Source organism: Argiope bruennichi, chromosome X2 (assembly GCF_947563725.1).
Source record: "Argiope bruennichi chromosome X2, qqArgBrue1.1, whole genome shotgun sequence".
Taxonomy (NCBI): domain Eukaryota; kingdom Metazoa; phylum Arthropoda; class Arachnida; order Araneae; family Araneidae; genus Argiope; species Argiope bruennichi.
In genome coordinates, this window is record NC_079163.1 from 17,438,114 (window position 1) to 17,454,908 (window position 16,795).

The window sequence follows — 16,795 nt, forward strand, 5'->3', positions numbered from 1 at the left end:
TATTCTCATTTTGATATTTTACTTCTAATTGTACCGTTCACCTAAAATGTTTGTATTAAAGAAAATACTTCTAAGACTATTTCTTTTAATTTCAAATATTGGAACATTTCTAAGTGTTATTAAGTCTGATTATGTTTCTCATTCCGATATATACTTTTTTCAAACTTTTTATAGAATTAGAAACTGAAAATATTGCTTTTTTAGGATATAAGGTATTTGAAAATGTAAAGTTTATTTCTTTGGCCTATCAAGAAAAGTATGATCAGTTGTTAGTACTTTTGAATTTTAATTATATCTAAAATCTCAGCTACACACTAGTGTCAATGCAGAATGAATTCTGCTTTCTCTCTGATGAACTTAATAATTAATCTGTATTTCGAAAAACTGAGAATGGGATTTGATGTGTAAATTTTAAGTCTCTGAATTTTTAAAAATAATTATTTTTGTCCTGATGTGTATGTGTTTTACATTTCTTTAACAATACTGCATATTGAATTTAAACATTTTTTGCTTACCTTTTATAGGTGTAAAAAGTTATGAAAGGGACTTGGTTGAAATGCAAAGAGGGAGCTAAACTAATCTTAAGACATTAATCAGGTATGTATTTTTTTGTTTGTCTTTCATATTTTCAAGTTTTTTTACTTAATTACCACTTTGTGTTCATATTTAAATGTGTTCTAATGTAAGGGATGAGAAAAAAATAACATGAATTATAAATGGGATCTTTGTTCTTGAATTGGAGAAATGTGTCTTGATACAACAAATCATGAATTTATGGCATAAAGTCAATGTTTTTCCTTCTTGCCACTTTCTATTTGTATTTTTCATTCTTTATGTTTGTTGCTCCTGCAACAGAATATTCGATCTCATTATTCTCATTTTGATATTTTACTTCTAATTGTACCTTCACCTAAAATGTTTGTATTAAACAAAATACTTCTAAGACTATTTCTTTTAATTTTAAATATTGGAACATTTCTAAGTGTTATAAAGTCTGATTATGTTTCTCATTCCAATATATACTTTTCTCAAACTTTTTATAGAATTAGAAGCTGAAAATATTGCTTTTTTAGGATATAAGGTATTTGAAAATGTAAAGTTTATTTCTTTGGCCTATCAAGAAAAGTATGATCAGTTGTTACTACATTTGAATTTTAATTATATCTAAAATCACAGCTACACACTAGTGTCAATGCAGAATGAATTCTGCTTTCTCTCTGATGAACTTAATAATTAATCTGTATTTCGAAAAACTGAGAATGGGATTTGATGTGTAAATTTTAAGTCTCTGAATTTTTAAAAATAATTATTTTTGTCCTGATGTGTATGTGTTTTACATTTCTTTAACAATACTGCATATTGAATTTAAACATTTTTTGCTTACCTTTTATAGGTATAAAAAGTTATGAAAGGGACTTGGTTGAAATGCAAAGAGGGAGCTAAACTAATCTTAAGACATTAATCAGGTATGTATTTTTTTTGTTTGTCTTTCATATTTTCAATTTTTTTAACTTAATTACCACTTTGTGTTCATATTTAAATGTGTTCTAATGTAAGGGATGAGAAAAAAGTAACATGAATTATAAATTGGTTCTTTGTTCTTGAATTGGAGAAATGTGTCTTGATACAAGAAATCATGAATTTATGGCATAAAGTCAATGTTTTTCCTTCTTGCCACTTTCTATTTGTATTTTTCATTCTTTATGCTTGTTGCTCCTGCAACAGAATATTCGATCTCATTATTCTCATTTCGATATTTTACTTCTAATTGTACCGTTCACCTAAAATGTTTGTATTAAAGAAAATACTTCTAAGACTATTTCTTTTAATTTCAAATATTCGAACATTTCTAAGTGTTATTAAGTCTGATTATGTTTCTCATTCCAATATATACTTTTCTCAAACTTTTTATAGAATTAGAAACTGAAAATATTGCTTTTTTAGGATATAAGGTATTTGAAAATGTAAAGTTTATTTCTTTGGCCTATCAAGAAAAGTATGATCAGTTGTTACTACATTTGAATTTTAATTATATCTAAAATCACAGCTACACACTAGTGTCAATGCAGAATGAATTCTGCTTTCTCTCTGATGAACTTAATAATTAATCTGTATTTCGAAAAACTGAGAATGGGATTTGATGTGTAAATTTTAAGTCTCTGAATTTTTAAAAATAATTATTTTTGTCCTGATGTGTATGTGTTTTACATTTCTTTAACAATACTGCATATTGAATTTAAACATTTTTTGCTTACCTTTTATAGGTATAAAAAGTTATGAAAGGGACTTGGTTGAAATGCAAAGAGGGAGCTAAACTAATCTTAAGACATTAATCAGGTATGTATTTTTTTTGTTTGTCTTTCATACTTTCAATTTCTTTTACTTAATTACCACTTTGTGTTCATATTTAAATGTGTTCTAATGTAAGGGATGAGAAAAAAGTAACATGAATTATAAATTGGTTCTTAGTTCTTGAATTGGAGAAATGTGTCTCGATACAAGAAATCGTGAATTTATGGCATAAAGTCAATGTTTTTCCTTCTTGCCACTTTCTATTTGTATTTTTCATTCTTTATGCTTGTTGCTCCTGCAACAGAATATTCGATCTCATTATTCTCATTTCGATATTTTACTTCTAATTGTACCGTTCACCTAAAATGTTTGTATTAAAGAAAATACTTCTAAGACTATTTCTTTTAATTTCAAATATTCGAACATTTCTAAGTGTTATTAAGTCTGATTATGTTTCTCATTCCAATATATACTTTTCTCAAACTTTTTATAGAATTAGAAACTGAAAATATTGCTTTTTTAGGATATAAGGTATTTGAAAATGTAAAGTTTATTTCTTTGGCCTATCAAGAAAAGTATGATCAGTTGTTACTACATTTGAATTTTAATTATATCTAAAATCTCAGCTACACACTAGTGTCAATGCAGAATGAATTCTGCTTTCTCTCTGATGAACTTAATAATTAATCTGTATTTCGAAAAACTGAGAATGGGATTTGATGTGTAAATTTTAAGTCTCTGAATTTTTAAAAATAATTATTTTTGTCCTGATGTGTATGTGTTTTACATTTCTTTAACAATACTGCATATTGAATTTAAACATTTTTTGCTTACCTTTTATAGGTATAAAAAGTTATGAAAGGGACTTGGTTGAAATGCAAAGAGGGAGCTAAACTAATCTTAAGACATTAATCAGGTATGTATTTTTTTTGTTTGTCTTTCATATTTTCAATTTTTTTAACTTAATTACCACTTTGTGTTCATATTTAAATGTGTTCTAATGTAAGGGATGAGAAAAAAGTAACATGAATTATAAATTGGTTCTTTGTTCTTGAATTGGAGAAATGTGTCTTGATACAAGAAATCATGAATTTATGGCATAAAGTCAATGTTTTTCCTTCTTGCCACTTTCTATTTGTATTTTTCATTCTTTATGCTTGTTGCTCCTGCAACAGAATATTCGATCTCATTATTCTCATTTCGATATTTTACTTCTAATTGTACCGTTCACCTAAAATGTTTGTATTAAAGAAAATACTTCTAAGACTATTTCTTTTAATTTCAAATATTCGAACATTTCTAAGTGTTATTAAGTCTGATTATGTTTCTCATTCCAATATATACTTTTCTCAAACTTTTTATAGAATTAGAAACTGAAAATATTGCTTTTTTAGGATATAAGGTATTTGAAAATGTAAAGTTTATTTCTTTGGCCTATCAAGAAAAGTATGATCAGTTGTTACTACATTTGAATTTTAATTATATCTAAAATCACAGCTACACACTAGTGTCAATGCAGAATGAATTCTGCTTTCTCTCTGATGAACTTAATAATTAATCTGTATTTCGAAAAACTGAGAATGGGATTTGATGTGTAAATTTTAAGTCTCTGAATTTTTAAAAATAATTATTTTTGTCCTGATGTGTATGTGTTTTACATTTCTTTAACAATACTGCATATTGAATTTAAACATTTTTTGCTTACCTTTTATAGGTATAAAAAGTTATGAAAGGGACTTGGTTGAAATGCAAAGAGGGAGCTAAACTAATCTTAAGACATTAATCAGGTATGTATTTTTTTTGTTTGTCTTTCATACTTTCAATTTCTTTTACTTAATTACCACTTTGTGTTCATATTTAAATGTGTTCTAATGTAAGGGATGAGAAAAAAGTAACATGAATTATAAATTGGTTCTTAGTTCTTGAATTGGAGAAATGTGTCTCGATACAAGAAATCATGAATTTATGGCATAAAGTCAATGTTTTTCCTTCTTGCCACTTTCTATTTGTATTTTTCATTCTTTATGCTTGTTGCTCCTGCAACAGAATATTCGATCTCATTATTCTCATTTCGATATTTTACTTCTAATTGTACCGTTCACCTAAAATGTTTGTATTAAAGAAAATACTTCTAAGACTATTTCTTTTAATTTCAAATATTCGAACATTTCTAAGTGTTATTAAGTCTGATTATGTTTCTCATTCCAATATATACTTTTCTCAAACTTTTTATAGAATTAGAAACTGAAAATATTGCTTTTTTAGGATATAAGGTATTTGAAAATGTAAAGTTTATTTCTTTGGCCTATCAAGAAAAGTATGATCAGTTGTTACTACATTTGAATTTTAATTATATCTAAAATCTCAGCTACACACTAGTGTCAATGCAGAATGAATTCTGCTTTCTCTCTGATGAACTTAATAATTAATCTGTATTTCGAAAAACTGAGAATGGGATTTGATGTGTAAATTTTAAGTCTCTGAATTTTTAAAAATAATTATTTTTGTCCTGATGTGTATGTGTTTTACATTTCTTTAACAATACTGCATATTGAATTTAAACATTTTTTGCTTACCTTTTATAGGTATAAAAAGTTATGAAAGGGACTTGGTTGAAATGCAAAGAGGGAGCTAAACTAATCTTAAGACATTAATCAGGTATGTATTTTTTTATTTGTCTTTCATATTTTCAAGTTTTTTTACTTAATTACCACTTTGTGTTCATATTTAAATGTGTTCTAATGTAAGGGATGAGAAAAAAATAACATGAATTATAAATGGGATCTTTGTTCTTGAATTGGAGAAATGTGTCTTGATACAACAAATCATGAATTTATGGCATAAAGTCAATGTTTTTCCTTCTTGCCACTTTCTATTTGTATTTTTCATTCTTTATGTTTGTTGCTCCTGCAACAGAATATTCGATCTCATTATTCTCATTTTGATATTTTACTTTTAATTGTACCTTCACCTAAAATGTTTGTATTAAACAAAATACTTCTAAGACTATTTCTTTTAATTTCAAATATTGGAACATTTCTAAGTGTTATAAAGTCTGATTATGTTTCTCATTCCAATATATACTTTTCTCAAACTTTTTATAGAATTAGAAACTGAAAATATTGCTTTTTTAGGATATAAGGTATTTGAAAATGTAAAGTTTATTTCTTTGGCCTATCAAGAAAAGTATGATCAGTTGTTACTACATTTGAATTTTAATTATATCTAAAATCACAGCTACACACTAGTGTCAATGCAGAATGAATTCTGCTTTCTCTCTGATGAACTTAATAATTAATCTGTATTTCGAAAAACTGAGAATGGGATTTGATGTGTAAATTTTAAGTCTCTGAATTTTTAAAAATAATTATTTTTGTCCTGATGTGTAGGTGTTTTACATTTCTTTAACAATACTGCATATTGAATTTAAACATTTTTTGCTTACCTTTTATAGGTATAAAAAGTTATGAAAGGGACTTGGTTGAAATGCAAAGAGGGAGCTAAACTAATCTTAAGACATTAATCAGGTATGTATTTTTTTTGTTTGTCTTTCATATTTTCAATTTTTTTTATTTAATTACCACTTTGTGTTCATATTTAAATGTGTTCTAATGTAAGGGATGAGAAAAAAGTAACATGAATTATAAATTGGTTCTTTGTTCTTGAATTGGAGAAATGTGTCTTGATACAAGAAATCATGAATTTATGGCATAAAGTCAATGTTTTTCCTTCTTGCCACTTTCTATTTGTATTTTTCATTCTTTATGTTTGTTGCTCCTGCAACAGAATATTCGATCTCATTATTCTCATTTTGATATTTTACTTCTAATTGTACCTTCACCTAAAATGTTTGTATTAAACAAAATACTTCTAAGACTATTTCTTTTAATTTCAAATATTGGAACATTTCTAAGTGTTATAAAGTCTGATTATGTTTCTCATTCCAATATATACTTTTCTCAAACTTTTTATAGAATTAGAAACTGAAAATATTGCTTTTTTAGGATATAAGGTATTTGAAAATGTAAAGTTTATTTCTTTGGCCTATCAAGAAAAGTATGATCAGTTGTTACTACATTTGAATTTTAATTATATCTAAAATCACAGCTACACACTAGTGTCAATGCAGAATGAATTCTGCTTTCTCTCTGATGAACTTAATAATTAATCTGTATTTCGAAAAACTGAGAATGGGATTTGATGTGTAAATTTTAAGTCTCTGAATTTTTAAAAATAATTATTTTTGTCCTGATGTGTATGTGTTTTACATTTCTTTAACAATACTGCATATTGAATTTAAACATTTTTTGCTTGCCTTTTATAGGTATAAAAAGTTATGAAAGGGACTTGGTTGAAATGCAAAGAGGGAGCTAAACTAATCTTAAGACATTAATCAGGTATGTATTTTTTTTGTTTGTCTTTCATATTTTCAATTTTTTTTACTTAATTACCACTTTGTGTTCATATTTAAATGTGTTCTAATGTAAGGGATGAGAAAAAAGTAACATGAATTATAAATTGGTTCTTTGTTCTTGAATTTTAGAAATGTGTCTTGATACAAGAAATCATGAATTTATGGCATAAAGTCAATGTTTTTCCTTCTTGCCACTTTCTATTTGTATTTTTCATTCTTTATGCTTGTTGCACCTGCAACAGAATATTCGATCTCATTATTCTCATTTTGATATTTTACTTCTAATTGTACCGTTCACCTAAAATGTTTGTATTAAAGAAAATACTTCTAAGACTATATCTTTTAATTTCAAATATTCGAACATTTCTAAGTGTTATTAAGTCTGATTATGTTTCTCATTCCAATATATACTTTTCTCAAACTTTTTATAGAATTAGAAACTGAAAATATTGCTTTTTTAGGATATAAGGTATTTGAAAATGTAAAGTTTATTTCATTGGCCTATCAAGAAAAGTATGATCAGTTGTTACTACATTTGAATTTTAATTATATCTAAAATCTCAGCTACACACTAGTGTCAATGCAGAATGAATTCTGCTTTCTCTCTGATGAACTTAATAATTAATCTGTATTTCGAAAAACTGAGAATGGGATTTGATGTGTAAATTTTAAGTCTCTGAATTTTTAAAAATAATTATTTATGTCCTGATGTGTATGTGTTTTACATTTCTTTAACAATACTACATATTGAATTTAAACATTTTTTGCTTACCTTTTATAGGTATAAAAAGTTATGAAAGGGACTTGGTTGAAATGCAAAGAGGGAGCTAAACTAATCTTAAGACATTAATCAGGTATGTATTTTTTTGTTTGTCTTTCATATTTTCAAGTTTTTTTACTTAATTACCACTTTGTGTTCATATTTAAATGTGTTCTAATGTAAGGGATGAGAAAAAAATAACGTGAATTATAAATGGGATCTTTGTTCTTGAATTGGAGAAATGTGTCTTGATACAACAAATCATGAATTTATAGCATAAAGTCAATGTTTTTCGTTCTTGCCACTTTCTATTTGTATTTTTCATTCTTTATGTTTGTTGCTCCTGCAACAGAATATTCGATCTCATTATTCTCATTTTGATATTTTACTTCTAATTGTACCTTCACCTAAAATGTTTGTATTAAACAAAATACTTCTAAGACTATTTCTTTTAATTTCAAATATTGGAACATTTCTAAGTGTTATAAAGTCTGATTATGTTTCTCATTCCAATATATACTTTTCTCAAACTTTTTATAGAATTAGAAACTGAAAATATTGCTTTTTTAGGATATAAGGTATTTGAAAATGTAAAGTTTATTTCTTTGGCCTATCAAGAAAAGTATGATCAGTTGTTACTACATTTGAATTATAATTATATCTAAAATCACAGCTACACACTAGTGTCAATGCAGAATGAATTCTGCTTTCTCTCTGATGAACTTAATAATTAATCTGTATTTCGAAAAACTGAGAATGGGATTTGATGTGTAAATTTTAAGTCTCTGAATTTTTAAAAATAATTATTTTTGTCCTGATGTGTATGTGTTTTACATTTCTTTAACAATACTGCATATTGAATTTAAACATTTTTTGCTTGCCTTTTATAGGTATAAAAAGTTATGAAAGGGACTTGGTTGAAATGCAAAGAGGGAGCTAAACTAATCTTAAGACATTAATCAGGTATGTATTTTTTTTGTTTGTCTTTCATATTTTCAATTTTTTTTACTTAATTACCACTTTGTGTTCATATTTAAATGTGTTCTAATGTAAGGGATGAGAAAAAAGTAACATGAATTATAAATTGGTTCTTTGTTCTTGAATTTTAGAAATGTGTCTTGATACAAGAAATCATGAATTTATGGCATAAAGTCAATGTTTTTCCTTCTTGCCACTTTCTATTTGTATTTTTCATTCTTTATGCTTGTTGCACCTGCAACAGAATATTCGATCTCATTATTCTCATTTTGATATTTTACTTCTAATTGTACCGTTCACCTAAAATGTTTGTATTAAAGAAAATACTTCTAAGACTATATCTTTTAATTTCAAATATTCGAACATTTCTAAGTGTTATTAAGTCTGATTATGTTTCTCATTCCAATATATACTTTTCTCAAACTTTTTATAGAATTAGAAACTGAAAATATTGCTTTTTTAGGATATAAGGTATTTGAAAATGTAAAGTTTATTTCATTGGCCTATCAAGAAAAGTATGATCAGTTGTTACTACATTTGAATTTTAATTATATCTAAAATCTCAGCTACACACTAGTGTCAATGCAGAATGAATTCTGCTTTCTCTCTGATGAACTTAATAATTAATCTGTATTTCGAAAAACTGAGAATGGGATTTGATGTGTAAATTTTAAGTCTCTGAATTTTTAAAAATAATTATTTATGTCCTGATGTGTATGTGTTTTACATTTCTTTAACAATACTACATATTGAATTTAAACATTTTTTGCTTACCTTTTATAGGTATAAAAAGTTATGAAAGGGACTTGGTTGAAATGCAAAGAGGGAGCTAAACTAATCTTAAGACATTAATCAGGTATGTATTTTTTTGTTTGTCTTTCATATTTTCAAGTTTTTTTACTTAATTACCACTTTGTGTTCATATTTAAATGTGTTCTAATGTAAGGGATGAGAAAAAAATAACGTGAATTATAAATGGGATCTTTGTTCTTGAATTGGAGAAATGTGTCTTGATACAACAAATCATGAATTTATAGCATAAAGTCAATGTTTTTCGTTCTTGCCACTTTCTATTTGTATTTTTCATTCTTTATGTTTGTTGCTCCTGCAACAGAATATTCGATCTCATTATTCTCATTTTGATATTTTACTTCTAATTGTACCTTCACCTAAAATGTTTGTATTAAACAAAATACTTCTAAGACTATTTCTTTTAATTTCAAATATTCGAACATTTCTAAGTGTTATTAAGTCTGATTATGTTTCTCATTCCAATATATACTTTTCTCAAACTTTTTATAGAATTAGAAACTGAAAATATTGCTTTTTTAGGATATAAGGTATTTGAAAATGTAAAGTTTATTTCATTGGCCTATCAAGAAAAGTATGATCAGTTGTTACTACATTTGAATTTTAATTATATCTAAAATCTCAGCTACACACTAGTGTCAATGCAGAATGAATTCTGCTTTCTCTCTGATGAACTTAATAATTAATCTGTATTTCGAAAAACTGAGAATGGGATTTGATGTGTAAATTTTAAGTCTCTGAATTTTTAAAAATAATTATTTATGTCCTGATGTGTATGTGTTTTACATTTCTTTAACAATACTACATATTGAATTTAAACATTTTTTGCTTACCTTTTATAGGTATAAAAAGTTATGAAAGGGACTTGGTTGAAATGCAAAGAGGGAGCTAAACTAATCTTAAGACATTAATCAGGTATGTATTTTTTTGTTTGTCTTTCATATTTTCAAGTTTTTTTACTTAATTACCACTTTGTGTTCATATTTAAATGTGTTCTAATGTAAGGGATGAGAAAAAAATAACGTGAATTATAAATGGGATCTTTGTTCTTGAATTGGAGAAATGTGTCTTGATACAACAAATCATGAATTTATAGCATAAAGTCAATGTTTTTCGTTCTTGCCACTTTCTATTTGTATTTTTCATTCTTTATGTTTGTTGCTCCTGCAACAGAATATTCGATCTCATTATTCTCATTTTGATATTTTACTTCTAATTGTACCTTCACCTAAAATGTTTGTATTAAACAAAATACTTCTAAGACTATTTCTTTTTATTTCAAATATTGGAACATTTCTAAGTGTTATAAAGTCTGATTATGTTTCTCATTCCAATATATACTTTTCTCAAACTTTTTATAGAATTAGAAACTGAAAATATTGCTTTTTTAGGATATAAGGTATTTGAAAATGTAAAGTTTATTTCTTTGGCCTATCAAGAAAAGTATGATCAGTTGTTACTACATTTGAATTATAATTATATCTAAAATCACAGCTACACACTAGTGTCAATGCAGAATGAATTCTGCTTTCTCTCTGATGAACTTAATAATTAATCTGTATTTCGAAAAACTGAGAATGGGATTTGATGTGTAAATTTTAAGTCTCTGAATTTTTAAAAATAATTATTTTTGTCCTGATGTGTATGTGTTTTACATTTCTTTAACAATACTGCATATTGAATTTAAACATTTTTTGCTTGCCTTTTATAGGTATAAAAAGTTATGAAAGGGACTTGGTTGAAATGCAAAGAGGGAGCTAAACTAATCTTAAGACATTAATCAGGTATGTATTTTTTTTGTTTGTCTTTCATATTTTCAATTTTTTTTACTTAATTACCACTTTGTGTTCATATTTAAATGTGTTCTAATGTAAGGGATGAGAAAAAAGTAACATGAATTATAAATTGGTTCTTTGTTCTTGAATTTTAGAAATGTGTCTTGATACAAGAAATCATGAATTTATGGCATAAAGTCAATGTTTTTCCTTCTTGCCACTTTCTATTTGTATTTTTCATTCTTTATGCTTGTTGCACCTGCAACAGAATATTCGATCTCATTATTCTCATTTTGATATTTTACTTCTAATTGTACCGTTCACCTAAAATGTTTGTATTAAAGAAAATACTTCTAAGACTATATCTTTTAATTTCAAATATTCGAACATTTCTAAGTGTTATTAAGTCTGATTATGTTTCTCATTCCAATATATACTTTTCTCAAACTTTTTATAGAATTAGAAACTGAAAATTTGCTTTTTTAGGATATAAGGTATTTGAAAATGTAAAGTTTATTTCATTGGCCTATCAAGAAAAGTATGATCAGTTGTTACTACATTTGAATTTTAATTATATCTAAAATCTCAGCTACACACTAGTGTCAATGCAGAATGAATTCTGCTTTCTCTCTGATGAACTTAATAATTAATCTGTATTTCGAAAAACTGAGAATGGGATTTGATGTGTAAATTTTAAGTCTCTGAATTTTTAAAAATAATTATTTATGTCCTGATGTGTATGTGTTTTACATTTCTTTAACAATACTACATATTGAATTTAAACATTTTTTGCTTACCTTTTATAGGTATAAAAAGTTATGAAAGGGACTTGGTTGAAATGCAAAGAGGGAGCTAAACTAATCTTAAGACATTAATCAGGTATGTATTTTTTTGTTTGTCTTTCATATTTTCAAGTTTTTTTACTTAATTACCACTTTGTGTTCATATTTAAATGTGTTCTAATGTAAGGGATGAGAAAAAAATAACGTGAATTATAAATGGGATCTTTGTTCTTGAATTGGAGAAATGTGTCTTGATACAACAAATCATGAATTTATAGCATAAAGTCAATGTTTTTCGTTCTTGCCACTTTCTATTTGTATTTTTCATTCTTTATGTTTGTTGCTCCTGCAACAGAATATTCGATCTCATTATTCTCATTTTGATATTTTACTTCTAATTGTACCTTCACCTAAAATGTTTGTATTAAACAAAATACTTCTAAGACTATTTCTTTTAATTTCAAATATTGGAACATTTCTAAGTGTTATAAAGTCTGATTATGTTTCTCATTCCAATATATACTTTTCTCAAACTTTTTATAGAATTAGAAACTGAAAATATTGCTTTTTTAGGATATAAGGTATTTGAAAATGTAAAGTTTATTTCTTTGGCCTATCAAGAAAAGTATGATCAGTTGTTACTACATTTGAATTATAATTATATCTAAAATCACAGCTACACACTAGTGTCAATGCAGAATGAATTCTGCTTTCTCTCTGATGAACTTAATAATTAATCTGTATTTCGAAAAACTGAGAATGGGATTTGATGTGTAAATTTTAAGTCTCTGAATTTTTAAAAATAATTATTTTTGTCCTGATGTGTATGTGTTTTACATTTCTTTAACAATACTGCATATTGAATTTAAACATTTTTTGCTTACCTTTTATAGGTATAAAAAGTTATGAAAGGGACTTGGTTGAAATGCAAAGAGGGAGCTAAACTAATCTTAAGACATTAATCAGGTATGTATTTTTTTTGTTTGTCTTTCATATTTTCAATTTTTTTTACTTAATTACCACTTTGTGTTCATATTTAAATGTGTTCTAATGTAAGGGATGAGAAAAAAGTAACATGAATTATAAATTGGTTCTTTGTTCTTGAATTGGAGAAATGTGTCTTGATACAAGAAATCATGAATTTATGGCATAAAGTCAATGTTTTTCCTTCTTGCCACTTTCTATTTGTATTTTTCATTCTTTATGCTTGTTGCTCCTGCAACAGAATATTCGATCTCATTATTCTCATTTTGATATTTTACTTCTAATTGTACCGTTCACCTAAAATGTTTGTATTAAAGAAAATACTTCTAAGACTATTTCTTTTAATTTCAAATATTCGAACATTTCTAAGTGTTATTAAGTCTGATTATGTTTCTCATTCCAATATATACTTTTCTCAAACTTTTTATAGAATTAGAAACTGAAAATATTGCTTTTTTAGGATATAAGGTATTTGAAAATGTAAAGTTTATTTCTTTGGCCTATCAAGAAAAGTATGATCACTTGTTACTACATTTGAATTTTAATTATATCTAAAATCTCAGCTACACACTAGTGTCAATGCAGAATGAATTCTGCTTTCTCTCTGATGAACTTAATAATTAATCTGTATTTCGAAAAACTGAGAATGGGATTTGATGTGTAAATTTTAAGTCTCTGAATTTTTAAAAATAATTATTTTTGTCCTGATGTGTATGTGTTTTACATTTCTTTAACAATACTGCATATTGAATTTAAACATTTTTTGCTTACCTTTTATAGGTATAAAAAGTTATGAAAGGGACTTGGTTGAAATGCAAAGAGGGAGCTAAACTAATCTTAAGACATTAATCAGGTATGTATTTTTTTGTTTGTCTTTCATATTTTCAATTTTTTTTACTTAATTACCACTTTGTGTTCATATTTAAATGTGTTCTAATGTAAGGGATGAGAAAAAAGTAACATGAATTATAAATTGGTTCTTTGTTCTTGAATTGGAGAAATGTGTCTTGATACAAGAAATCATGAATTTATGGCATAAAGTCAATGTTTTTCCTTCTTGCCACTTTCTATTTGTATTTTTCATTCTTTATGCTTGTTGCTCCTGCAACAGAATATTCGATCTCATTATTCTCATTTTGATATTTTACTTCTAATTGTACCTTCACCTAAAATGTTTGTATTAAACAAAATACTTCTAAGACTATTTCTTTTAATTTCAAATATTGGAACATTTCTAAGTGTTATAAAGTCTGATTATGTTTCTCATTCCAATATATACTTTTCTCAAACTTTTTATAGAATTAGAAACTGAAAATATTGCTTTTTTAGGATATAAGGTATTTGAAAATGTAAAGTTTATTTCTTTGGCCTATCAAGAAAAGTATGATCAGTTGTTACTACATTTGAATTATAATTATATCTAAAATCACAGCTACACACTAGTGTCAATGCAGAATGAATTCTGCTTTCTCTCTGATGAACTTAATAATTAATCTGTATTTCGAAAAACTGAGAATGGGATTTGATGTGTAAATTTTAAGTCTCTGAATTTTTAAAAATAATTATTTTTGTCCTGATGTGTATGTGTTTTACATTTCTTTAACAATACTGCATATTGAATTTAAACATTTTTTGCTTACCTTTTATAGGTATAAAAAGTTATGAAAGGGACTTGGTTGAAATGCAAAGAGGGAGCTAAACTAATCTTAAGACATTAATCAGGTATGTATTTTTTTTGTTTGTCTTTCATATTTTCAATTTTTTTTACTTAATTACCACTTTGTGTTCATATTTAAATGTGTTCTAATGTAAGGGATGAGAAAAAAGTAACATGAATTATAAATTGGTTCTTTGTTCTTGAATTGGAGAAATGTGTCTTGATACAAGAAATCATGAATTTATGGCATAAAGTCAATGTTTTTCCTTCTTGCCACTTTCTATTTGTATTTTTCATTCTTTATGCTTGTTGCTCCTGCAACAGAATATTCGATCTCATTATTCTCATTTTGATATTTTACTTCTAATTGTACCGTTCACCTAAAATGTTTGTATTAAAGAAAATACTTCTAAGACTATTTCTTTTAATTTCAAATATTCGAACATTTCTAAGTGTTATTAAGTCTGATTATGTTTCTCATTCCAATATATACTTTTCTCAAACTTTTTATAGAATTAGAAACTGAAAATATTGCTTTTTTAGGATATAAGGTATTTGAAAATGTAAAGTTTATTTCTTTGGCCTATCAAGAAAAGTATGATCACTTGTTACTACATTTGAATTTTAATTATATCTAAAATCTCAGCTACACACTAGTGTCAATGCAGAATGAATTCTGCTTTCTCTCTGATGAACTTAATAATTAATCTGTATTTCGAAAAACTGAGAATGGGATTTGATGTGTAAATTTTAAGTCTCTGAATTTTTAAAAATAATTATTTTTGTCCTGATGTGTATGTGTTTTACATTTCTTTAACAATACTGCATATTGAATTTAAACATTTTTTGCTTACCTTTTATAGGTATAAAAAGTTATGAAAGGGACTTGGTTGAAATGCAAAGAGGGAGCTAAACTAATCTTAAGACATTAATCAGGTATGTATTTTTTTGTTTGTCTTTCATATTTTCAATTTTTTTTACTTAATTACCACTTTGTGTTCATATTTAAATGTGTTCTAATGTAAGGGATGAGAAAAAAGTAACATGAATTATAAATTGGTTCTTTGTTCTTGAATTGGAGAAATGTGTCTTGATACAAGAAATCATGAATTTATGGCATAAAGTCAATGTTTTTCCTTCTTGCCACTTTCTATTTGTATTTTTCATTCTTTATGCTTGTTGCTCCTGCAACAGAATATTCGATCTCATTATTCTCATTTTGATATTTTACTTCTAATTGTACCGTTCACCTAAAATGTTTGTATTAAAGAAAATACTTCTAAGACTATTTCTTTTAATTTCAAATATTCGAACATTTCTAAGTGTTATTAAGTCTGATTATGTTTCTCATTCCAATATATACTTTTCTCAAACTTTTTATAGAATTAGAAACTGAAAATATTGCTTTTTTAGGATATAAGGTATTTGAAAATGTAAAGTTTATTTCTTTGGCCTATCAAGAAAAGTATGATCACTTGTTACTACATTTGAATTTTAATTATATCTAAAATCTCAGCTACACACTAGTGTCAATGCAGAATGAATTCTGCTTTCTCTCTGATGAACTTAATAATTAATCTGTATTTCGAAAAACTGAGAATGGGATTTGATGTGTAAATTTTAAGTCTCTGAATTTTTAAAAATAATTATTTTTGTCCTGATGTGTATGTGTTTTACATTTCTTTAACAATACTGCATATTGAATTTAAACATTTTTTGCTTACCTTTTATAGGTATAAAAAGTTATGAAAGGGACTTGGTTGAAATGCAAAGAGGGAGCTAAACTAATCTTAAGACATTAATCAGGTATGTATTTTTTTGTTTGTCTTTCATATTTTCAAGTTTTTTTACTTAATTACCACTTTGTGTTCATATTTAAATGTGTTCTAATGTAAGGGATGAGAAAAAAATAACATGAATTATAAATGGGATCTTTGTTCTTGAATTGGAGAAATGTGTCTTGATACAACAAATCATGAATTTATGGCATAAAGTCAATGTTTTTCCTTCTTGCCACTTTCTATTTGTATTTTTCATTCTTTATGTTTGTTGCTCCTGCAACAGAATATTCGATCTCATTATTCTCATTTTGATATTTTACTTTTAATTGTACCTTCACCTAAAATGTTTGTATTAAACAAAATACTTCTAAGACTATTTCTTTTAATTTCAAATATTGGAACATTTCTAAGTGTTATAAAGTCTGATTATGTTTCTCATTCCAATATATACTTTTCTCAAACTTTTTATAGAATTAGAAACTGAAAATATTGCTTTTTTAGGATATAAGGTATTTGAAAATGTAAAGTTTATTTCTTTGGCCTATCAAGAAAAGTATGATCA